Source organism: Calonectris borealis, chromosome 9, assembly GCF_964195595.1.
Source record: "Calonectris borealis chromosome 9, bCalBor7.hap1.2, whole genome shotgun sequence".
NCBI lineage: Eukaryota > Metazoa > Chordata > Aves > Procellariiformes > Procellariidae > Calonectris > Calonectris borealis.
Window position 1 is genome coordinate 26,259,855 of NC_134320.1, and position 26,107 is coordinate 26,285,961.

Here is a 26,107-nt window from a genome sequence, read left to right on the forward strand (position 1 = left end):
TTGTTTCAGCATTTCTACTAAAATGAGGGCTTTACTTGGTAAACACAAGGTAAGGCCCACACAGCTGTACAAGAAAGTTAGAGAGGGAAAAATAAAGTTATGCAAAGTTTCACTAATGAGCTGATCTTTATAAATGGCTTCTACCATTCAAACTGTTTTTATCATGTTCTTAAAATACCTATTTAGACATACTACCTTCTTGAATTATGCTACAATATGACATAATTTCATTTATTACACATCAGTGATAAAATTCAGGTACATATTAGGACGTGAGGTGAAGAGATAAATTGCCTTATTTATTGAATGCTTAGTGCAATCATTATATTGAAAAAGATCATACGGAAAGATGTTTCAGTAAGTATCTATTATTTTTCCAGAAATATGCCTATGTTGAAAATTGGGATGATATGATGTTTAACCTGTATCTGTATCATTGCAGTCATTAATCTGTTCCAGGTAAAGTGGCAGCTGAGTGCCCAGTTCTACAATGTTGCTTTCTTAATATTAAAAATTTAGCTGCAAACATTATTTCTGTATCTATTCCTTGCCAGCCTGCGCAGAACTGCCTCTCCTCAACCTCTGCTGGGATATCTCTTTGCTATATCTCTCCCCACAGTGATGTTCTGCAGTTATTTCTCCCCTTGCATCTGATGCTGCTCCTCTACCTTCCTTCTTTGAGATCCCTTCTGGCTTTCTCCAGTGCCCAGCTGTGAGGATGCTGCATGACCGGCTCCCCTCCCATGGCTACCTCCCTGCCTGCAGTCAAACCAGAGCTGTGCATGGGAAAGGGATGCTCCAGCACAACCACTGTAATGAAAATGAGTGGGCTAAATGAAAAAGAATCGTGCTGAAGAAGAATCTAAGAATATCATCCATGCACAAAGACTCATGAAAATACATGAAGGATTTCCCTTGATATACATTCAGACACAGATTGTGTTTACCTCTCTAGGATGTGAAGCTGATTATTCATCATCAGTATCTCATCAGTAACAGAAGTTTCAGCTTCCACCCGCACACAATGAAAATGATATTATGATCGCATCAGCATATTTTATTATTATTGTTATATCAAATCATCCTCCCTAGGTACATGTAAACACTTTTTTTTTTTTTCCTTTCACTGAAATAGCTCACTGGGTGGCCTCTTTATAGAGTAATGAAGAACAAAGGTGTTCACATAGATTTGTGTCAAAAACTATTCAACCATCCAAGGAATAGAATGAAACAGCATCTCTGTACACTTGTAATAAAATCTGCATGACTGTTTTGATAGCACCAAGTCCCTAATCAAGTAAAAGGGAGTTAACATCATTAAATAGAAACATCCTGAGAGGCAGTGATAGAACATATTCACCCTCTGTTCAACCCTCACAGATACATAGAAACATAATTTTACATGATACCAAACAGAATTTCAGACTGTCCAATATTAAACTTAAAAAGATCTACAAGACTAAGAAGCACCTTCAAACATATGACACAAATCAATATATTTATGGAATTTAACACAGGTAATGAGACCTTGCCATACTAATGACAATGGGAGATTCATAAGAAAAATTGCAACTACATACAGTTGTCAAGGTCCCAGCCTAAACCATTCCTTTACACTGACCCAGCATTTCCAAGAATTAGAAGAGCCTTGAATAGTAGTAACAGAGTTGTGACGATGCAAGTCTATAAACAAGGGAGGGTTTTAGGACGGAGGATTCTGAGGCTTAAAAATGCTTTTGAGAAGCTCATTAAGGAACTCAAATTCATAAACCTGATAACAGGAATTCAGACAGGTACTACTGACCCAAAGAGCACACCTGCCTCTTTTGATAACCCTCAAAGCAGAGACTCTAACCACTCTCTATCCTGAACTGTCTCACCAATTAACATAATTGAGCTTAAATTTCAGGACACTGTTCTGAATTAAATTAGTTTTCCTGCTGCATCTACCTTCAGGGATGTTTCTCCAGCTCTGACAATCTCCAGTGAAGCAGCATCTTTAACCGCTGTCTGTAAACTGTTTTTGTGTCTCACTACCCTGGGTTAGAAGCCTTTCCTCCTAATATTTAGTAAAAATATTTTTTTGTGAAAATTATTCACCCTAACGTATCATTGTCTATTTTTGTAAGAGCCCTTCATATACCTGACAGCTGTCCTGCAACTTTCCCAAGATGTGACAGCCCTTGGAATGTGCATTCAACACATGAAACCCCTTCTGCCAACAAATACCCATGTACCGCTCCTGTCCATGCACGTAGGTGCATGAATTCATATGCACACATATAGCCTACAGACTAAAAATGAAAGAAATCTTGTTTTATGAAGCACATCCTTGTATTGAGACTGAGAACAGTATTTCATGTTGAAATTCTAGGTAATTTGAAGAGCTCAAATATGGACAAGTCTAACGATACAATCCATGAGACTGGAGAAAGCAAAACTCATTAAATGCTCCATGCTCTGACTTAGAAGCTGACTCCACAAAATACACAAAAGCATTCCCGAGAAAAGTTTCCTATTTGGACAGCAACATCATATCGACGATCCACTGAAATTTTTTTCCTGTAACATTTGTGATTTTCTTAATTACAAGTTTATATCCAAATGCAAATTCATTATTACACCAGCTGTCATTCTAATAATAAAAGCAAATAAATAAAGGTGGATTTTTTAGACTGTAACACCTAAATTGAAATAACCGAAAATGTTGTCCATCTATCAAGTAATAAAAACTTTTCCCATCTACAGCTATTCATATTTCCTGGGAATGACAGTTATTGGTATTTGAGTAAAGCTGCAAAAAAAACCCAAAATAAGGAGTAGTTTGTTTTGATTGATAGAAAGGACTTCTCACTGCCCATTTATCTGAATCTTGAGTGTATATATGACAATATATCGTCCAACACCATAAATAAAATCCACTAGATATTAAAATAGAATTAAGTTTTCAGTCCAATTTTTAACTTGCTAAACCCATTTCATTCTTTGTTTCCTTCCTTTAATCAGTTGCTAGTCCATGAAAGTCCGTTATGTCCTACCCTCTGATTACTCTTAGTTTCCTTAATAGCCTCTTCAGCTTTTTAAAACCCAAAATAAATTATACATATCACTTCTCAGTTATCTGTTATTTTGCTGACACCCTGGAGGAAAGAAAATTTTCCTTTTGGGAGCGCTGCAATTTATCCTTATAATATCACGCTCATTATAACTCTATAGTTATTTTTCAGCTAATTTACTAAATACTGGAGTAAGGCCCATTGGTTTATAACTCCTGAGCTCAATCCTAGCACGTATTTTAAAGACAGAGAAAACATAGTTTTCCCTCTGTTTGTCCAGATTTTAACAATAAGGTAGTTCAGGAAACTCATTCTTTAGTTTCTGGAGAAACCTTGAGAAAGAGCTGCCTCCATTTCAGGGAATATATATAATAATGCTGCCAGCTGTCTTTTGTAATTTTAATCTACTGTATCCCTTGGTATGCAACAGCACAGGACATAGGCTGTAGGGCTATATCCCTAGAAGAAATGTGATTATTAAAAAATGATGCAGAATAGATTATCTGCATCTTTAATCAATAGTTTAAATGTTAAACAATGCATATCGAGCATTGAAACATGATGTTTACTGCTTTATTCCTTGTGGAGTATAATTATACTTTATATACATGAAAGCAATTTCATTTGTTTCTATCAAGAGATACTCTTGTGTAATATTCAAAATAATAATAATGTGCACAATGATCCAGACAGGATTTAAGTGTTTTTAACAACTCTGTATTAAATAACACATCCTTTTATTATTTTAGCAGACTATCTGCATTCAGTATTAAAAAAAAAAAATCAGGAGTGAGTTCAAGCAGAAGTGAGATGCAGTTTGATTAAACCCCATGTTACTCCAGCCTTCCTCTGGAGCAAATTTGTTCATTTCAGTGGGATTAAATAAATCAAATATGTGATAAATCAAGTATTATATCTCTCTCCCATCCTCTAAGCACAGGATTTAAACTCATCCTGACCTAAGAGTGCAGGAGAGAACTGACTCTACATGCTTGCCTCTGTGCAACACCTGACACGTTTGGCTGCCTTTGTGGTTATTTTATATAAGTGTTATCCTTTGTAAGATTTGGGCACATCTGGAACAAGGAAATCAAATACCAGGGAGATCCACCTTTCACTCCTTGTCCTCATGGAAGTCCACTGTGGTTCTGTGCCTCAGATCTTCTGCAGCAAAGAGGCAAAACAAAAAACAAAACTCATGGATAGCTGTAGTGGAATAAGACTACGTTTGCTATTTTTTTAATCTTCTTCCTGTAGATTTTGTTATTAAAGTATCTGTACCCATCTTCATACAAACGTCAAAAAAGAATACACTGCTGAACTCTCCTCCTTTCCCGTTCTCCCCACAGCAGCGTCACCCGTCCCTCTCTGCACCCGTGCTCACCAGCCAGCCTTGCGCAACTGCTGCGGGGTGGTCACGGCTTCCCCTCTTCCCATTGCTGGAGCCAGACACAGAAAACCAAAGAATAAAAATAGCCACTATCTTTGTAAAATTTTGATAATAGAGTTCTATAATGATTAAGTGATATGTTTTGACGTGCAATGCAAATCTGAAGTTAAAAATATCGTTTTCCTGCAAAGTTAATTATGAATCATTAGAAAGACTGAAATAAAATCTTTTACCGCTTTCCTTTTAGCCTTTCTGAGGAAATATTGAAAAGACAAATCATTTTAGAGAACTGTTACAATGTAGCAGACACTTGATAACTTGTTTTTTTTTTTTTTAAACTAGTCTAGTGTCTCTAAATCATATGATTTTGCTGTTGCAATCTGGAAGTACTACAAGCTAACAGATGTAAATTACCTTAGTGGCTACAAATATCTTCTGCTGAAGTGTATTAAAACTAACATGTACATGAACAGACACACCTTTCATGAGTGTGAGGAAAATTTGATGCTTAAACTGAAAAAGCACTAATCAGTTACAACCAACCAAAATAGACACAGAAAAGTGAAGTATCTCTCCCCAGAAAGCTGCCCTTGGTAAATTTAAATTCAACTGCTTTCAAAGCTTCAGTATCTCCTTGGGCTGTAGGAGGAAATTATCCATATTACTGAAGCTACAGAAAAGTCCCTTTTTTCCCCACATCTTTTGAAATCCACAAAGAGGTATTGCTCTCTTCTTCTCTCTTTCTTTTAAGTCACTCAAGAAAGAACAGCACCAGAGGTTAGTTTGTTGGTGGATTTTTTAAAGAAAAGCACAAGAAGGCAGAAATAGCAAAGTATACTTCCCTCTATTTTCTTAGCACCGTACCTCAACTCAGATCTCTGAGGAATCTTTTTGCGCCCTCAACCGTACCCCCTAATGCTTGAACACTTAAGTTGAATTTTGCTATGGATGGAGAAGAGGGAATTGAGAGAAAGACCAGGGGGGAGAAAGAAGAAAAGTCAAAGGTATTTAAACTTCCAGGGACATACTAAAGGCAAAAACGGTAAATTGATGTATATCTCTGTATACACAGCGTGACATCAATAACCTATGACAATAACCTGTACTTGTCTCACTCCCAGGATAAAATATCATTTTAATAACCTCAGCAACAAACACGATACCTGCAAGAACCACATGATGTGGAAAGCAGCGCAAGATGAAGAGGATGCTGCACACTCGCTCGGCACGTACAACCTCTACCAAAACCACAGAAAGGTTGGGGAAGGGAACGTCTGACCCTGCCAGACACCCGTGGGAAAGACTCAAGTAAAACGGCTCAGTTGGGTGTGATTGAACCCTCTGACAGACCCCGGGAGCCGACGGCCTGCTGTCATTCTTCACTCCCAGTGACCGAAAGGACAGTTGATTAGATGAGCTTGGAAGAAAGCTTTGGCTCCTGAGATCTAAGTAAAATTGCTGCTCATCTCTGCTTCCTCTTCCCCTCACCCCGCTGCCCTCGGCCGGCTGGGCTGCTGCCCCCGGCAGCCGCGGTTCCCTCTGGACAGCCCAAACCCTTCGGCAACCTGCAAGGTCCCTTCGGGGAAGTACTGGGGATACCAGACTTTGACACGTGTGATTTTATTTAATGCTTGGCTCTACTAATTTATACTTGTCACATTGTGCTCTGTTATGCCACAAGATACTGTTCTTCTGTTTCATTTAAACAATTTTTTTATCTCCTTGTGGGCTTGTTTCCCCATTTTGTTTTTGCTCAGGTGCAATTCTTTTGATTTTAGCAGGACTGTTGCAACATAATGCAAAATCATGTTTTATTTACATTGAAATAAAAATATGAGTAATTTTTTGAAGAATGCTGTACTTTTGACCAGAAAAAATAAATTATTTTTTCTAATGCAAACCTATAGATTGGACCAGTAAAACATCCCAGTATGAATGCAATGTAGATGCAACTTGTGTGAGGTGTTACAGTAAGTCAGGAGTTAACATGTGCTGACGATACTCTTAAAAAGCTGATTTTCTTTACAGACATAGATAAGCCATTCTAGGTTTCCTTAATTTCTCAGTCAGCTTCAAGCACAACACAAGGATAGGTAAGACTGTACTTTCCTTTCCCACTGTCAGTTCACATTTACTAATTCACAAGAAATAGTTTGCCTTTATTTAAATGGAAATTACCTGCCTCAAAAACTAGCTTCAGTGTGAGCTAAAAGCTGCTGTAGCTCCAGCAAAATTAAGATAACTTTATACACATTGCTGCTTTTTTTTTTTCCTTGGTATGGTGGTCAAGTGCACTTTTATTTAAAAAACGAAAAGCCAAACCTTAGCTGCCATGCTAACCACTGGGAATACAAGAGTGGCCTGAAATAGGAAACAGTTTTTTACCAAAATGTCATTTTATAATTTTGTAAGACCTATTTGTTCTCCCGAGTAAATTACCTGCAGAGATTGTATTAGAGAATTTCTAGGCACTGTATTGAAGAATAGTAATGGTAATTTCATAGTGATTTCACAGTATTAAGCATGGACCACACAAGAAAACTATCACTGCAAAATCCAATTTGTTACTTTTCCAACACTGAATTTTACTTCTCTTTGGTTTGTAATTAGTTATTACAAAAGTTTAATCAAAGTCTCAGTTTCTTCTTCCTCTTTAAATGTAGCACAGTCAGAATAAGGTGTTACCAATAATTAAGTAAATTGGACTTGGCTTAGTACACAGGAAATTTAGGATAATGCAAAAACATTATCCATTAGCAACTTGTATATTCGTACAGTACTTTAGTTATTTTTAGAAGACATCTAATATGTGATTAGAAAATAAAAGTATTTTTCAAGTCCATTAGAATGATAAATTCTTTTACCTGCACGTAGAGAGAGCTGCACTAGGATTTTAAGGGAAGCTGCTGTTCAAATAAGTGGAGATTGACCTGAAAGAGAGAAATGTAAATGGGAAAGCATTACAAAATCACAGTATGAAAGAATGATGCAGAATCTTTTCAAAAGAAGAAAAAGCATCATGGATGTAGTGAGAATGGGAAGAGAAATACTTAAAGCAACAGGGAAATTAAAGACAGATTTGGGCCTTTCAGACCCTAAAAGAGTGAATAGTAGAACTGAAAGGAATATTTCAGATAAAAATTATGTAGAAAATGCTAAGGCAATGTTTGGCTGGTTGCAGTTCCAACCTTTCTTTGCAAAGGAGGAATCTGGTTCAGCAGCCAGGTGACGGTGCTCGCAAGTGCTGTTCAATCAATTCAAACCCTGTTTTGCACGTAGAGAAATTAAAAATTGAGGTGTAACTCTGAAATATGTAAGACTTCTGTCAGAAGGGATGAGAGTTGGAAAACACAGAGTCACTGAGTTAGGTGTTCTGTCAGGAAAGGATGCCGATAGCTGTCTGAACCGCTGCCACTTTCTCAAATGAAGGAACCCTATATTCAGAAGGTAAATGTGGGACCTGCAAAGCTCTCCTGGAGATGGACACTGGCACATGTCTTATGAACTCAGTAGGTTGAATACTTTGACAATGTTTTCTCCAGAAGCAAAGCAAAAAAGTAGAGGTGGAACTATAGTAATTTCTTCCACTTTTCATCCTTTATTTTATACTGCAGGCCAGTGGTTGGACCAGGCACTAAGGTAGTAAGAGGGCTCAGATTCCAAGACCTCCCCAACCACAGGAGGTTTAAACGTTTACTCCCCCAATATCCCAAAGTCTCCACACCCACTGAATCCCATCCACAGGCCCCTAACCACGAGGTGTTTCTGACCCAAGTTTGATGGTGCTTTCTGAGATGCTTCTGTGGGAGTACTCCCTCCACCCAGCACAGCCCACAAACTGGTGAGCACAGCTCCCTGAGAAAAATGAACCGTGCCCACCCTCAGCTTGGTAGACTGTTCAATCACTGTGCTTTTAGAAAAAGTTGTGCACAATCAATCACCTACATTTCCTGCAGTGGCAGTGATTGGAAAGAAGGTTGCTATAACCGCAGGGAAGTTGATCCTGATGGTTGCGCTCAGTGAATTACTTCCAATGACACTAAACAATGGAAGAACGTCTCGTTTCTGGGACAAGTCTATGCAAGTTTATGTGACAAGTTGTATACACCAGAATAGTCTTGGTATGCACAAAAGTGTAATTCCAAGTCCCCAAAGAACTTTAAAATCACAGGGAAGGTACCCACTTTTGGTATCTAAATCATAACTGATGCATTTTGGGTATAGCAATTTTTGACTTGAACACTTCAATTCCACCTTAGCTCTGCTTTAGGTATCAGGTCTTTATATTGACTGTAAATATATTGAATTGTGTTTCATAGAACATTCTCTCAATCATTGAGAAATGGCATTCTGTGAATAAAAAATAGAAATATTTAACTAACATCTCCATAAAAAGTGTTTTGTGTGGTCTCTGTTTTGCCATAATGGTTGGCAGATGAGAAGGTTACTCATACATTTAGAACTGCTAACTTTGATGTATATTTGCTCAATATGTATGAAACCAGACTGATCGTTATGGCTTTCTGCTATTTCAGTCCAATTCATCCCCATTTTCTCTTTGATTTCTCCTCTTTCTTCAGTATATTAGTTTTTAGCTGAATGAGTCTGAGTTGTCATTTGGAGTTTCAATGCTACATCTTTGATTCATGTGATAAAACAACAAGTGCGGCAGAAAACATCAAGAACTGTCTGCAGAAATGCTGATTTACTATTGCATTGCTTTGTTCTGAAAAAGATACTGAAATAATGAATCTATTGCACACAAAGAAATCCTGGACTAGATTTTCAAAATATTACAGCTTGGTTTACAATATAGTTAATGAACTTTCATCTTCAAGTACATGGACACATAGGATGTCTTTAAATAGAGTTCATATCCAAGCCACTGTTGTCCAAAGTCTAAAAAATGATATGATATTGTGTCTGTACTTCAACCCTTCTCTTTCCCTGGATAAATAATTTGCAAGGAACTGAGGACTGCTGACAAAATTGTTGTATAAGCATCTGCAATTAAAACTATGAACTAAATTTTGGGCATTCTGTGAAGTTATAAAAATAATAAATTAATCAGTGTGCATCTTATATGTTATACTTATCTATTTTAACATTAAAAACAGAATTATATTATTCACCCTCAGTGCATAAGAGTTAGAAGGCTATGTTTAAGTCTCTACACACCAAAGCTTCAACAACAGTGAGACAACAGTGAATTGTGCTGTTGCACAAAGTCACACATCATTTACTATATTACCACTGTATTTTAAGGGTAAAATTAATTAATATGGCATTAGGTACACACCAAATACATGAAAGATTAAGTGGACAGAATAGATTTCATTAACAAATTCCAATGCCATTAAAATTTACATAAATAGCTAAGTTCATAAACACAGCATTTTAACTGACACTGCAAGGTCAAGGATAGAAACAGAGGACCAGGAGTTTACAAGTTTGTTTTTGTTGCTTATTGTAGTTTTGATACTGACATTCTTCAGATTTTTATGACACTGACTATTCTTTTACTTCACATGGAAAACACAGGTAGGATTTAATCGTCATGATTATCCTGAAAAATGACTTCTCACTTAAAGAAGAAAGCTATTATTACAGCTTGCTTGGTCAGCTGAGTTCACAGCGTGGGAGGAGTCAAGGCAATAGCCAATACTGCGAGAAGGAGGGAGGGTCCGCAGTGTATTGTGCAAGATTGAGCGCGTCTGTCCTACACAACAACAATAAAATGGGAGAATAAAATATAACACTGGCTTACCTCAAAAGGTGGTCAACAGAACAATACCGAGAGCTTTATTCCAATAATATCCAATATTGCCTTGGAATTGCAAGCAAGCATTTTTACATTTCCAGATTAAAAATAACTACTGAAATGTCAGAGGTTGTAGTAAGACATAAAATCCAAATTTCACTCTGATGGTTTGAGGGTTATTTGCAGAGAAAGGTCAATTGTTGATAGGTAGTCATACTGGTGTTGACAGCGATACCAGTATATGCGTATCTAATCTCTTGCAATTGGAGTCCATAAAAAATGAGATAGATTCTTTATTAGCTAAGAGAGACTAGTCTTTTTTTAAGTCTTCTTACATTGTTATAAAAAAAAACACCCTACAGAAATGTTTGCTAACAATAGTTTGCACATACGGGATTGTGTATTTACACAACATACTGGCTGGTCACTGGAGCACAAAATTATTCCTTTTTTTTTTTTTAATTCATGCTCTACAGTAACATGTTTTCATTTTAATAAAACCGTGTGTGTCCCTGAACTATGATTAGTACGCAAATTTTCTAAGGTAAACTTTCCTGTTTGAAGAGAATCAGTTAATAGCGCTCTCCATTTTACTACGCATTACCTTCTCTTTTTATACCGCATGACATAAGCAGTGGAAAAAAACAAGCAAAAACTATCCTCATAAAAAAAAAAGATTGCCAAGGGATATCAAACGCACTTTGAAAGCCGTTATCTCCTAAATGTGGATACTCACTCAAGTGACTTTGGGACTCAAGAATTTACGTAGCCAAAATGTGGCTGTATACATGCATTAAAAACCAAGTTATAAGCACTTGGAAAGGCTATAAAGTTTGCTTTTTTTGAAGTTTCAAAGTCATCAATATTGAGTCACTGCACCACTGCAGAGACGGGGATAGGAAATGAGCAAGTGGCACAAGCAGCAAATGGGTGAGGCGAAAAAACGTGTATTGGCAGATGTGGGGAGCTCAGTCTTTGTGCGCCCTTGTGTTGAGGCATTTTATTTGTCTGCTGGTTTATTTGACTGACTGTATTTTGGGGGGTTTGAATACCTGAATGAAGCAGAGCTGACAAGCTATTTTCGTAGGAGGCTGAGGTTGTTACCATCACTAAGAATTGCAGCATTATCACTGCTGAGTCTTTGATCAGCTTGTTGCCTAAAGTTTGAGTGATTTGTCATTTCTTTCTAGCATGGAGATGGGGTGAATCTTAGAGAGAGTTAGCAGCTTGTCAAAACTGTGACTAATGAACAAAGGAGTCTGAAAAATGACTGAAAGAGGCTCTTTTCCTTGGCAGCTTTGCTCCACGTTGGGTGATGGCAGTGGCTGTGAGCTGTGGATTGTCATGTTTTCTTCATTTCCTTTCTTTGCTGTGTAAAAAGGAACAAGGATAGACCTGGAGCAAGGCAACCGAGCGAGATACTCAGGTTTGGGAAGCACTGCAAAATCATTTTGAGGGACAAGCAGCACTGTCTGTTTCTGGAAGTACTCGAGGATGAGCACAAGAGGAAAAATGAATGCAAGGCAATTCCACAGGGATTACGTATTAAATAAGTTCCAGGTAATCTGGTAAGCATCCTCCCCAGCGACCTGTGAGGATGTATTTGATTGGAAAAACAGGAGAGGTTTCCAGGACATGGCTGGGGAGGACCAAAAGGCGCAGTAGTGAGATGCTCACGTACGCCTGGAGGTACCCCCAGGCAGGCAGGAATGCACCGTGGTGCTGTGAGAAGCCATACTGCAAATGGCAATAGCCCTCAATGGGGACACGATGGCAGCGGGATGGTGTGCTACTTTTTCAGAACTTAAAAAAAGATTTCTTAGCCTAAATGGAGGTAGATGACTTTAAAGTAACTTTGTAACAGCAGAAGATGAATATTTAAATGACTTCTGTGGCAATATCTCAACTCTTATAAACAAAGAAAGGCAGAAGGCTAAAGATTTGAACATGAAGTAGTGGCTAGATGAGTAATGTAAGTAGCAGATACAGCATAATAAGGATTGATTCAGACTGAAAAACCTCTTAGGAGACAGACTGCTTAGAGATGTATAAAACCAATACAAAGTTTAGTACACAGAATGGTTTGAACAAGGAATGAATGAATAAGCCCATTACACACAAAATCACAATGACAGAAATAAAATCAAGCAAAGGCTATAGAGCACTTCAGTTGCACATATTCCAATGCTAGGAGCTTAGGTAATATGATCCATTTTGTTTCCCCTCAATGAGTATTTTTGACCTAGTTGTTTTAATAAATGCTGGTGGAAAGTCTTCGTGGGAATAGTGAAGCTCGTTGATTCAAATTTATAAATTTATAATTTAGGAAGGATCAGTGAAACAAAAGGAAGAAGGAAATAGCATCTTGCAACTCACAGTTCTTAAGAAAATGTTCCTAAGTACTTATGGAGCAATTTGCTAACACACAAGAAGATTACTTCGTAGCTGCTGTTCTTTAGGACACCAAATCACATAAAAGAACAGGAAAACCATAATCACCAGTTTATAAACTAATAGAAAGCTTTCATTCTTAAACAGTACCAGAAAACCAGACTTGATTAAATTAAGTAATATTTGTTTACAGAGTCAAAACATTGCAGTAATGCAAAAGAGAGAGACAAAAATTTGTAGCCTAGAAAGAAGGAGTCATTTACCTCAGCCTGTCAATATGCAGAGTTGAGCCAAGGGCTGAACAAGCAGGTTCCAGGACTGGAAGTCTGGATGCCCAACTTCCTGCAATATCAAATATCAGATCTGGATTATAAACCACAAAGCATAAGATCAGGTTCAGGATTTTGCTTGTAGTTTAGCATTTAAAATGCTTCTGCCCATTATGAATGAAGCCTCAACCAGTAAGCTATACTTGTGATTGACTTTTTTAGACTGAAGTTACAAGTGTCTCCAGTAATAAAGAAAATAGGCCACATTAGAAAAATACAACCAAACCTGAAAAAAAAAAGGTGTGGAAAGAAGCTTGGGAAGCAAAAGCAGTAACCAAGCAGAAGCAGAAGCTGGAAACTATGGAAAACTGATAGGGAAGGGTCATAGGGTCAAGCTTTAAAAAAACATTGTAGTTAAAACTACAATATCTTTCCCAAAGTTCAGAAAACTCTCTAATGCATGGTAGAGATGTAGGGAATTCCAATAGGATTTCTCCATTACTAAACAAAAATGGTAGAAAAATTAACACCAATAAATTCACTGTAGAGTAGCTTACCTGTTATTTTGCTAAAAGCCAAGTGATTTACTCTGTTCATGAGATGATGAGTCACTTTCTTTTCAAAAATGAAGATGCCAAGCAGTAGTTATTAAATATAGGCATCATAACATGAGGAGGGCCAAAATATGTTCCTTCTGTAGGTTTCAAACAAGTCTTATTTATTACCATTGACTTTTAACGCCTATTCAAAAACTAGCAAATTTCTAGTATTAGTAACAGAAATGCAATGTTTTTTCAACATACAAAGGAGATAAACAGAATGACAAAGTAATTATATAATTATCAGTCTGACAATGATTCCAGGCCAAGTAAGGGAATGACTGATGCAGAGCTCATTAAGCACACAACTAAAAAAGTACAATTAATGCCAATCAAACTCAAGTTTATAAAGACTAGATCATTGCCCAGCTAACGAGGTGCCTCTTTGTAAGATTATAGGTTGATTAATGAAAGGTGAAAACATAAGAAACATTTATTTTGGGTCCTGGAGGCTTCATTTAAAAAAGTAAAGTTGGAAATGAACATGGTAAACAACGGAACAAGCTTGACTATCTCCCAAGACTAGTAACTGCGAACAATCGGTCAGGATGTGATTGCCCAGAGTGCATGTCTGAGAGGCTCGTTGTGGGTCATCACCACACACAAGGCAGTTTGAACCAACACACTGTACAATGCAACAGCAGCAGGAAGGGAACGCATGCAGCACAGTTCCTGTGACTAAGCTGGTGAGTGGTAATTTATTAAGCCACTATAAATTGCTCACTTATAATGTTTGCCCATATTCATTTGCTCTCTATTCCCCATCTCTCCTCCCTTCTAAGATCCCTATAGTTTATCTCCTACACCTGTCCCAGTTTGAGTGATGCATCTACATCTTTATCAATCATGTTCACCTGATAAAGTCTTCCAATTTATTCATTTTTAAATTGTTCATCCTTCAATGTATAACACTGCACTTCATCCTTTTAGGTTTTAAACAGTGTCTACTATTTATTTGTCAAATGTCATTCAAGAACTTCTCTGTGATATTGCCGCCCTCCTCTTTTTACAATATATCCCATTTTTTCAACCACTTCCATTAGCATCCTCCCATTTTTCTCCAGAGGACTAGAGAAAACATCAAATAAGATCAGTGCTTAGATTGATTCTTCAGAAATTCCATATTTGAGTCTCAGAGTTCCTCACAGTGGAAATCAAAACAAACTTAAAAGCCTGCCAGGAACTACATGGTCAACAAGATTGAAAATGTATTATTCAGGCCAGCAGAAAGAGATAAGATTCAGTTTGTGGACACTGGTATAGAAAAATATACTTAAACCTAGAGATTTTTTTAAAACAGTGACTAGAATTAATCACGACGCTTCAGTGATTATTTAGAGCTGAAAATACTCTAATCCAGACAATATTTTCTAATTGGCATGGGTTAATTTAAGTCAGGAAATTAAGTCAGGAAATTAAGCCATGGCTGCTGGATTACATTGTAACAATAGTTTTTTCATGTTTTTAACCTATTTAGAGTCCCAACTGAGTTCCTGAATTCCTGATGAACTGAGAATGTATCTACTCCCCCTACGTATACAGACTTTAAACATGGACGTCCACATACAAGCTCCTTGGCATTCCTACCTTTTTTTGCCTCTACCTCTTCTATAGAGTTATCTACAGGTCAGAGCAGATTTTTAATTTTATATTTGCCCTCTAGTATTCCTTCTGAGGCTGCATTAAGTGATCTAATGATGTTAATCGCATATTGCTCCACACTTACGGTCTTTTGGACTGTCCTAAGCAGACACACCACCAATCCTTTTTTTTTGCCATAAGAGTTCATTTGATAAATCTGGGTAGAACCTGGCAAATCATTTATAGGACAATGTTCAGAAAGGTTATGACTTCATTTCAGTTAGAGTTGTACATGAGCACCACCTCTGATAATTAGACCTTAGGATTTCTGCAGAACACATAACTGTCCGGTAAAATCAGTAACATCCATAAAACAGAACCTGAAGAAGTGTGAAATTTTATGTAAGGTCTCACATCCATCACCATTTTACCATGCTTGCTGTTTCACAATACAGAGTAATATTTTTTGAGAAGTAATGGTTTGTTCTAGACAAGAAATTTCATTAGCATACTTAGCTATTGGTTGCTATTGATGTATTAGAGTCAGAATGGTTTTCCAAAGAAGGGGCCATGCTGTGGCATGAAATATGAGGCAGAGACATACTACAGAAAACGGCTCAAATACTGAGAAGTTTGGATAAAGTAAGCTTTTGGCAGCTCTATACCACATTTGCTTTTAAGATGTGAAAAACTTACTCTAGACAGAGCCAGGTGTTAAAGATAACTTGCAGGCAGCAAAGAGCCAATTGCCAGAAACAAATGAGAGAGATGTATTTTATAAAGAAGTTCTTGTGATACTTCACACTTATTTTTTTGCTGAACTTTAAAATAGGGCAAAAGAAGTCATGGATACAGGTAGGCAATCCAGCGCAGTGAGGACTGCAGTAGAAGACAGAATCCTTCTCACTTTATTACAAAATAAAAATGGAGCTATGAATCATCACAGCATAGACAAATCATCTGAGGCATCTTAAAACAGCCGCTTGACTGACTGCTGTAATATCACCTGTCATTCAATAAAAAGAACTGCAGTACATGCTTACAAGTTGATAGAAATGTGCCCAAAGCCAAATGGAAACCCTTGGCTTCATTAAAATAACATGATTTTAGAAGTTCCTCAATTAAAGCATTTGAAATCCCTTTAGAGCAGATGCAGTGACCTTTGTGAAAGCCAGGTGGGTACTGGCACGACAGACAAGATCAGGCCAAATGGACAGAGGCTACAGCAAAAACGACCGTGAATGCATCAGGGATGGAGCCGCAAATCAGACACAGCATCTGCAAGGGTCCTGGGTCACCCAAGAAACACTTCATTCAGAACTACTGCCAAGTTTAAAAAGTTTAGGTTGGAAACAAAATGGAAAAGCAGAGATTTATTGACAACGCATGCTTCCCAGACTTCCCAGCTCATAAAACCAGCACAGATAAAGCACGCCAGCCGCCACATCACAACCAATCTGGAGGCCCACTCTGAATTTCAGAGTGTACCACTGCTCCAGCAGGAATAGCATCATGTATAGAGCTCTTCCCACAAATGAATTCCACCCTCTGAAAAACCACAAATTATAAGAAACTCATGATATTCCCATGTAAGTGTATTCACTTTTTTCCTGTGGCCAATATCTTCATCTCTGCAGACTCCTATCTGTGAAAACAAATACAGCTTCTACCAGAGGAGAATACTCTGTGGGAAGTTTAGATCACATCAGTACCCTTCTCCCTCATTTTAGAAATTCCACTATGAAAGCTAAAAAATCCACAAAGGTAACTTTTGTTATTTAATTTGTTGGGCTTTTTTTCTGTAAAGATGTAGGTTCACACCTCTCAAAGAAATTACACTTAAATATCAAGATCTAGTGATCTCACTATCAACATTACCTCTCTGTGTACCAGGTTCTGGGGTTCTGTGACGGCAGAAGATTGAATTTCCATTACAACATTAAGAAATAGATTTTCTTCTGTTCACTTAAGTAGGTACTTTTTGTCAGAACCAGCAGTGATGCCAGCAACAGTGAGGCCCAATGCATACGGGAGTCAAATGAGATTTTAACTGTGTGTAGATTTAAGGCGAGATGCTTACATGATTTTCAGGGTTGCAAGGAACGCTTAGCCAAGAAATCTGCAGCTGTCTCCTAGTTTACAACTTAGTCAAATATAAAAGATAACAATATAATGTAACATGAATTCTTTTTGTATTCAGAAAGACTTCTGGCATGTATTTGTGGCTGAAGATACTACACATAGCTCTGCTGTTGATTTCACGACTGTTCAGACAATTCAGCTATAAATACTTTTGAGTAAAGGTCTTTTTGGAGGAAGAACATTCCTTTGAGTCTAACAAAAGTTACTAAATAATTTTAGTATCTTATTTTCCTATTTTTTCCTATTTGTCATCATAGGTTTATCCTATCAATCCCAACCTTTTTCCACAATGCATGCCAGAGCCTTTGTTTTAAGACTGTATACAGATACAAGGCTCTAATAGGGAAGACACAATTATAGACCATAAGTTGTAAAAACTGCAATAATATGTTACAGTAATAGTCATAAGAACATTTAGGAATTGAGCAAAGATTTTGAATTTTTTTTTGAAAATATAGTTCTTGAACAAATCTTTTTTTATTCAAAAGAGAAAAACGAAACAAAAGAACAGCGAAAGAATCCATGAATCCCTATATTTAAGTATTTACTTACATTTTAAATAAAGTATTAAATGTGTAAGGAAAAAACCCTTTGCTAGCAGTTTCAGAAATGAGGTCACTAATATTTCAAAAAATTAATTTTGCTACACTGTTACACCCAACATGGCCTAAACCTAAAAATCTGTTAAGAGTTTGCCATCTGTTTCCTATTGCGTCACACACTGAGTCTAACTTCCACAGTCTTGGGGCTTTCTTTTGGCAGATGATGCACAAACGTGTGAAAAGAAAAGGCCTTTCTGAGTTAGATTGTCAACAATTACTTTGATTTGTGCTCTTTTGCAAGGATAAGTCATATTTATAATACATGTGTTACGATATTTGCCATGAACTATTTATTAATATTTTGCTGACTAAGAAAGCTTTTGACAGAGCTATCATCTAACCCTCAGCTGAAAACAACATTTCAAAATAGCTATGAAAACGGAAGACCATAAATTATTTGTAGCAAAATGAACTTTACATCCTTCTAATCTCTAAATAAGCTTCTGACGGCAGAGCTGTCTGTGAGTCCTTCTTTGGAGATGGCCAAATGCATTGCTGGGACCAGAGCTCACTTTTCACCCAGCCACAGAAGGTATCAGGAGGGCATCAGGTTGTGTTTGTGGTGGTGCTGACCTACCTTCGGCTGCCTGAGCATCCCTTCACTCCCAAACATCAGACAGCGGAGCTGAGAGCTCGAGTTCTTGCATACATGAGGCTCCCTGTGCCATCTCCATGGGCGCCTGGGCTGATCTCAGGCCTCCAAGGATGGTATGACTTGCACCAGCTTTCTAAGAAATTGTAACTACTAATTGTAATTACTAATTGTAACTTTTCTATTTTATTTTCTCCTCAGAATAATCAAACTAAAGTATCGATGACTCCCTTGTAATTTTTTTTTTTTTAAACTTGGCATTTTCTTTTGGAGAGATATACTTCCTTTGCAGTTCCTTTCAGGTTAGAAGAATATCCTTTATCAGCTCTGCTGCCCATAATTTTCCTCCTTTTCTCAAGTCGTGTGCTAGTGGTTCCACTACCACAGGGACTACCCAGTTCCAAAGGCAGACCCCCTCCCTCTGTGGGGATTTCATCCAGGCTGAGCAGGCACCTCCAACCCAGCCTCTGCTTTCCCATCCAACAGTTCAGAGGTGTCCCCATACCCTTCCTCAATAAAATGGGATGGCACCCTTCAGTGGCATCCACAGGCGTCTGACCAGTCTCAGAACCCAATAAAAACTGCTCCACTCGACCTTGCTAAACCACCTTCCTCATCCTGTTAAAAAAATGCCTTCATAATTTACATTTTAATGGTGGTTCCCTGACATTTTCAGCCAAAACCAGGCCCTTAGCCCTATCCATAGAAAATGGATTCTTGTTTATGCAGTGTCTGTCGGCTTTATTCTCTCTTTCGTTCTTCATCTGCTTGGTTTTTCTCACATCACTGCTGTAGCTGTTTGAGTCTGTGTTAGTGCTAGGCAGAACTGCAGTTTCTGAAAGTTGCAGTTATCTGGGAATACAGCTGATTTTTCACCTTTCCTATTTCTTTAGTCCTTGTGACTATTTGCCTTTGTAATAGAAAGAATTCTCAGTGTGAATGGTATGGTTGTTGATATGTTTCTAGCTTTGTAATTACACTGGAAACATGAACAAACTTTGTTTTTCATGGTGACTGCATTGCCCTGAACACTTAGTGCCTTCGACAGAGGCCAGTTTTAATAGCTGAGACCTCACAGAGCTGCTTCTCTTCTGCAAAAAAAGAATTTATAATATTTTGCCTGTAATCAGACTGAGTACACAGCTGAGAAATGCAGTCTTTATGTGTCGGCTCTGCTTGTGTCAGTCAAAACCTATTAAGCTCACCTGTCACTTAGCATGTGATCTAATTCAGCTCTCGTAATTCCCGTGCAGCCAGTTTCATCACTGGCACAAGTTTTCAGTGGCAGATAATGATACTCCAAGACATTTAATTTCAACCCTTATAAAACTGCTTAACTGAATGTATCGCGCTCAGCTCTCAAGATATCCAAATGAGCATTCATTTGAAACTCAGAAGAATTAAATTCACCCAACCCAAGACAATTCACATACAGCCTTCCACAAGACCTCCGCACCCAGCGGGCCCATGAGAGATGGGCACTGGCGAGCACAACGTCTCCTGCACAGCCTGCCTGCCACCCAAAGGCCTCGGTTCCTGCTCCAGAGGTGAGCATCGGAAGAAGACCACGCAAGTGGCAGGGGGACGTTTGCTAACGGGGGGCTCGGCTGCATGGAGGCTCTCACAGAGAGATGAGTGCTCCCAAGGCAGAGGCAGATCCTGCTGCGTGCTGGGTGGGAGAGCATGAATCCTTCCCATAAAGCACTGTTTATATATTTACACATTTTGTTACAGGTTCTTCATTTTTCAGTCTCGGCACAGGCTGCTGCATGATTGATGAGGCTCAGGAGGCTGTTGCAACCATTCAGAGAGCAAGCTATGTCTTCGTTTATACTTTAATGGTATAAACGTCAAGGTCCTTATGCACATTTGTGTTTTTTTAAACCCACCATGACCTCAGCAACAACCAACCAAAACAATTTAATCAACAGCACAAGAAACGGGAGAAATTTTAGGCAGCAGGATATATAGATACACACAGACATCACTCACATCGTAAGACTTGCATGGAACAGGATGTCCTACAATGCAGCGTTTACCAGCCAGTGCCTAAGTTCAGGAGCATAACTAAATGATTTCTTTAATTACAAATGCTCTGGAATGATTTGATGTATAAAATCCATACACACCTACGCATATACACTGTCAAAGATTTCTTCTCATTTTAGAAAGGCACTCATTAGTAATTAGAAATAGATTCTTTCCACCTTTATTTTTGGCCTTAAAATTGATCAAGGGAGGACACAAAAAGTCTGAATTTTATTTTGAAGTAAAAAGGTCTTAGAAGCTAGTATACAAAAGCTATAAAAATCCCTAATTAAAACCCCAGAGACCCCAGAGATCTCTAAAAAGCACTTATCTTCTCTGAAGGTGTATCTTTGTTCCTGGTATATCTGTGCTCATAAACTGAAAATAGGTGAACACACTTTCAGCTGTATAAATTATTGTCTAATATCCCATGCAACATCTACAGATACATCTCGTTACAAAGGTATTTTTTTCCAAATATAAGAAACATTTCCTGGCTTTCGAAGGAGACATTTTAAATGTTATCTTATTTCCAAGCATAAATATTTCCTGGATGCAAGGTGTTTCGTGGTGGCAAAAAATCTCAATTTTTTTTTTTCCACTCATTTACTACACTTTCTTCAAAACTAAATTAGTTGCAAATTCAATCAATAAAGTTACAGGTAAGAAAGGCAAAGAAAAAAGAGAACTGCTTTAAACAAAGGAAAAAATCACAGCCTCTTATTTTCTGTGCAGATGCTAATCTTCCTCTACATCACAAGGACTTTTGAACTACATTTCTATGGATGCTGGTGGGAAGTCAGTTTATTTCTCCTGTGTATTAAAGAGAATAATTTATCCTCCAGAAAAAAAATATGACTGGATATGCAAATATCTTTTCCAAATAAAAACATTCTATTAAAATTCACATTTGTGAATATAGTAAATGTTGTGTAGCACGCAGCCGACAGCATTTGTATAAGCAAAATGTAGAATAACATGTTCCAAATGATGATCATTACATTAATTCTATTTTGTCTTTGCTAGGATGGTAGCACACTGAAATTAGGTATTTTTCTCAAATATGTGTATTTTACCATTATTTCATCTACTGGTACTTCAGGCTATACCAACTTCACCATCCGTTTGTTTCTTTAGAATTTTAGACACAAGATTTAATGAATTTATTTATGCAAAATCCTGCTAGTTTCCCTTTTGCTAGATTCTTTCAAAGGCCACAGATGTTAGCTTAAATAGAAAGTGAAAATATGATTTAATTCAGACATTTGTGTATCACTTTTTAATTTTTTTTTTGGCTTGTTAATGTAGAAATTCTGCTTGGCAACTCACCTCCATCCTTGGAGGTTTTCAAGATTCAACCAGACAAGGCCGACCTGATCTAGTGATGGTTCAAGCAGTGTTCAGGCAGCAGGATGGGGTAGTTGACCCGAGGTCCCTTTCAATCAACATTTCCATAATCTATCTTAACTTAGATAATTGTAATGTGATTACCACTAAAAATTAAAAAACTTGAATTTCTAGACTTTGTATTGTAAAGGCTAGAATGGCATTTTCTACCTGCACAATTAAAATTAAGATCCAGTCCTTACTGATCACAATTCTGGGAATTCTGAGAGGGTTTTTGAAGTTAGATTTCATTAAGAGCACTTCATGTCAGAGTCCATATCCACCAACAAGCACTTCGTGCATTACTGAGATCTAACTATTTCTCAGTGCCTCAGGCATGGGGTGTCCCATTCCTAAACCGGGAAGCTGTGTGGCACACAGGCTGGCCTGCAGATGGGAGCAGGAGTTCTGGATTACAGGAAATTGTTTTGTTTAGACTAGAAAATTATTATAAAAAATCCTGTTACAACACAGAGCTAAGGCTGCTTAATGGTTTGTCTTATTTACTTTCCTAACCGTGGACTGGCTACATTTATATTTCTGGACCTGAAAAAAAGGTCAAGTTAAGATATGTGTTGACTATGTAATATTGTTTCAGCATTCCCCTTGATAATATCTACTGGAACTGTTTGTTCAGAGAGAAGTCATAATAAATATACAGGAGCAGATCTGAGGTGAATATGCAATTGAATTTTAAACACTGGTACAAGTGCGTGCAGGTGCCCTTACAGCATCTGCTGTAGCTATATCTAAGTCCCATACACAGGACTTTTTATAAAGAGTACCTGATAACAATGTCTTGAAGGAATCAAAGATGGTGACATTTAGGAGTCAAGGCTGGTTTGTGTCATCTAATTCAATCCTAACTAAACAGCAATCCTTTATGCAAATTATGATGGGTACAAACAGCAGCTGAAGTTCACAATAGAACTTCAAAAGTCCAGAGAGTTAGAAAAGTAATGCTGAAACCAAAAGGCAAACTTGATTAAATATTGAAAATCCATCTAGTCATTCATGTGTAATCTTATAGGTATGAAATTTTCATATTTATATACAATATTTAACTTTTTAAACTATAAATTATAGACGGGGCCTGAATCCTCATTCTGTGAATTAGTTTTTCACATAACACTAAAAATAAAATTTTAAACAATAAATAATACAAAAGTTCATTTTTAAGTCCTATCTCCAGTTTAATAAAAGTACTTTTACTAATATACTTTTGGCAAATTCTTGCTTTTGCCACCACAGGAGATTGTAACATTTATATCACTCAGGAAGTGAGACAGCTACCAGGATTATTAAGGGCTTTCCTTCAGCCAAATTTATGAGTTGTCACTGAACTTACTGTTATTTTACATGAAATTTAAAGTGATTAAGAGAGCCATGCACTTTTTAAGATGCTCAAAATCCAATTTTACACTTGTCTCAATCACTGTAAATCAGTTCATCACATCTACAAACCGCCATCTGCTCATCCATTTATCAAATTTCCAAACATAAACTCATTTTGCTACTTATGTACAGATACAGAGTGCCATGTTTATAAGAGATTCACACATAACTCCACCAGCATGCAATCCTTTTCCAGATAAACTGAATACTGAAGACGTACTGGGATGTCTCAGGTATCACAAACAACACTGACATGCCCGTAGTGGCATCACAAACAACAGGGACAAACAACAGTCACAGTGATGTCATATCACAGATTCTAGTGACATGGCAGTCCCTAGAAACCACGCCAATTCTTATTAATACAATTTGTTTTTTCCCCACCTATCGCTAATCATCCCTACAATCCAAGGGCAGGGATTGAAATGACTGGCACTTAAATCCATATTAAGTTACCTCCTCTCTTAAGTGTCGGAAATACCCACTGAATGAACCAATGGACTTGAAAATCAGGCAGATGTTCAGGGCATAGGAAAGTATGTCAGGTAATCAGACAAGGCACGCATTTATGCTAATTCATCCAAAATATGTAATTTTATAAATGGTTAATTTCTAAGAATGGGAAACTTCCACCAGAGCTATCGCATAGCTTTCAAAATGGTAAGAAATCACAATTCTATTCATCACTTAGAAATTCTTTAAATGTCTTCTTAAAAAAAAAAAAAGGGCTGCGTTACTGTTAAAATGAAATTGTTTACACACTTATATTTCTGTAGTAGAAGAAAGAAAAGGAAAGTAACAAGCTATTTTATCTTCTGTGTCTGTTTTGTTACTAGATATTGAGACTAAGTGTCATTAATCTTTTCATAACATCTGAAGTCAAGTGTTGTCTTTGAGTATAAATCCACTTACCTTTTCCAGGTGAGTTTCTGGTTTAGGATTAAGAAATGTTTTGCTTCCATTGCAAAAGTCTGAAACAATGAAACAGAAAAATTAATTTCAGTACTCTGTTCATTTCAAGCATATTTAGATAACCCAAATTAAGCACTGACCAGTAAAATTAAGAAGGAAAACTAAGATTTTTTTAATCAAGTGTCTGCATAAAGTAATAAGTTCATGTACATTTGGTCTGTATTTTAATTTTGTAAAATGATTTTACCGCTATCAATCTTGCTGATGGAATAAAATAAGTGCTATCCAGTTACCCTTGTGAGAACATATATCTCTGCATCCATGCTAATTCAGTTTCCTAAAATAATACTGTGATTAAGCTTTTACTTCTTTTTTTCATTCATAGTCTTCTTTGGATACTAGGTACCAAATTAAAATGATTGATTAAAATGGGATACCAGCTAAAAAGGACCAAAATTTATCCATATGTTAATATTTATCAGCGTCACACTCATCTCAACTCCTGTTATTGTTGGACTAATATAGTTTACAGTACATTCACCATTTTAGTGTTCCTTCCTGGCTCTTGAGATATATGCTATTTTCGGAAGTTTAAAAAATGGGAAGTGTGAGGACAAAAATACAGTAATGATTATAGATGCTCATGTCATTAGCTGGAATGGAAGTATATCGGCGTAGCAATTCAAATAATTTTACCTTAAAGAAGGCCAAAGCTAAAAATATAGATGATCAGCCTCTACAAGCAGCTGCTGAAGGGCACTGTTGACTTCAATTTGCCCCAAACACTAGTAAATAGCTACAAGGTTCAGAAATCCACAAAGAATTTTACTGGACTTGTATGACCAAAACTCTACTATTTGCTCTTCAAGCTAGACAACCACTGTGCTAAAGGAGTCTTCCTGTTAAACTAGAAAATATAGCAAAATTAAACATTTAAACAAAAGAAAAAGGAAATGCAGAAGGCAGGCCATAAAAAACACAAAATACCCACTACAGCGTCGGTCAGTCAGGTAACCCATAAACGTTATTTGTAACAGTGCTTTTGTGCTCCTACGGTGCTGGGTAGGGCCAATGCAGAATATTTCTGCTTTAACTATTCTACTTAAATATTACAGCCCTTACAGTTGTAGAAAACATTATGAACACCTGTAAATGGGTTTTACTCTATGTAAACCCATAACAAATGAATACAATTTTTTTTTTAAGAAAAGCAGCAAGCTCACAATATTGTGACATGTTTGTGATGGCCCTCTTTTTTGATGAATCGGTATTTTGACTCAAAATTCTGTCTTTAAAATCTTTAGAGAAGGTATTTTGTCAAGTTACCTGAAGTGGACAACTGGAACTGATCTGTTTCATGTTTCAGAACATTTTTCAGAATGTGTTTTCCAGAAGCTCCAGTAGACCTACTTGAATTTTTTCATTTAATAATGAGTAATTATAGCCTACGCATGTGAACCACACATACATGAGAAGTAAATAAAAAGGAAGTTTAGTTACTATAAAAAGCTATATAAAAAAGATAATTGACGCCACATCTCACATGGAAATGGTTAATAGGCATAATGAATTTAATTTGTAAAAATTCAAATTGTAAACATATTCTCATAGCTCAAAAAAAAAACCCTGTCCAGATGATTTTCCACCCAGTAACAAACTCAAAGCCAGAGATTCTCTCTCACAGGAACCCCATTAATACCCTGCTGAAACAAATCTGAATTTAATTCAAACTCGGTGGGTAACAATGCTGTTTGCTCTTCTCTTTACTGCTATAAAAATGCTATAAAAACCCAGGAATTAGATTTAGGACTAGCCATCTGCTTTCACAACAGACTGCCAAAACCTGAAAGTATTCTCTCTACTTTTTTTATTATCCTTTTTTTAGGCTTAATACTGTTGCAGATATAACTTCATGAAACTTTGTTGCTTTGTTGATAGGCAAAGAATAGTAATAGGCAAAACTCTATATCTTTTTCTTCAACCACATGATAATCCTGGATTTT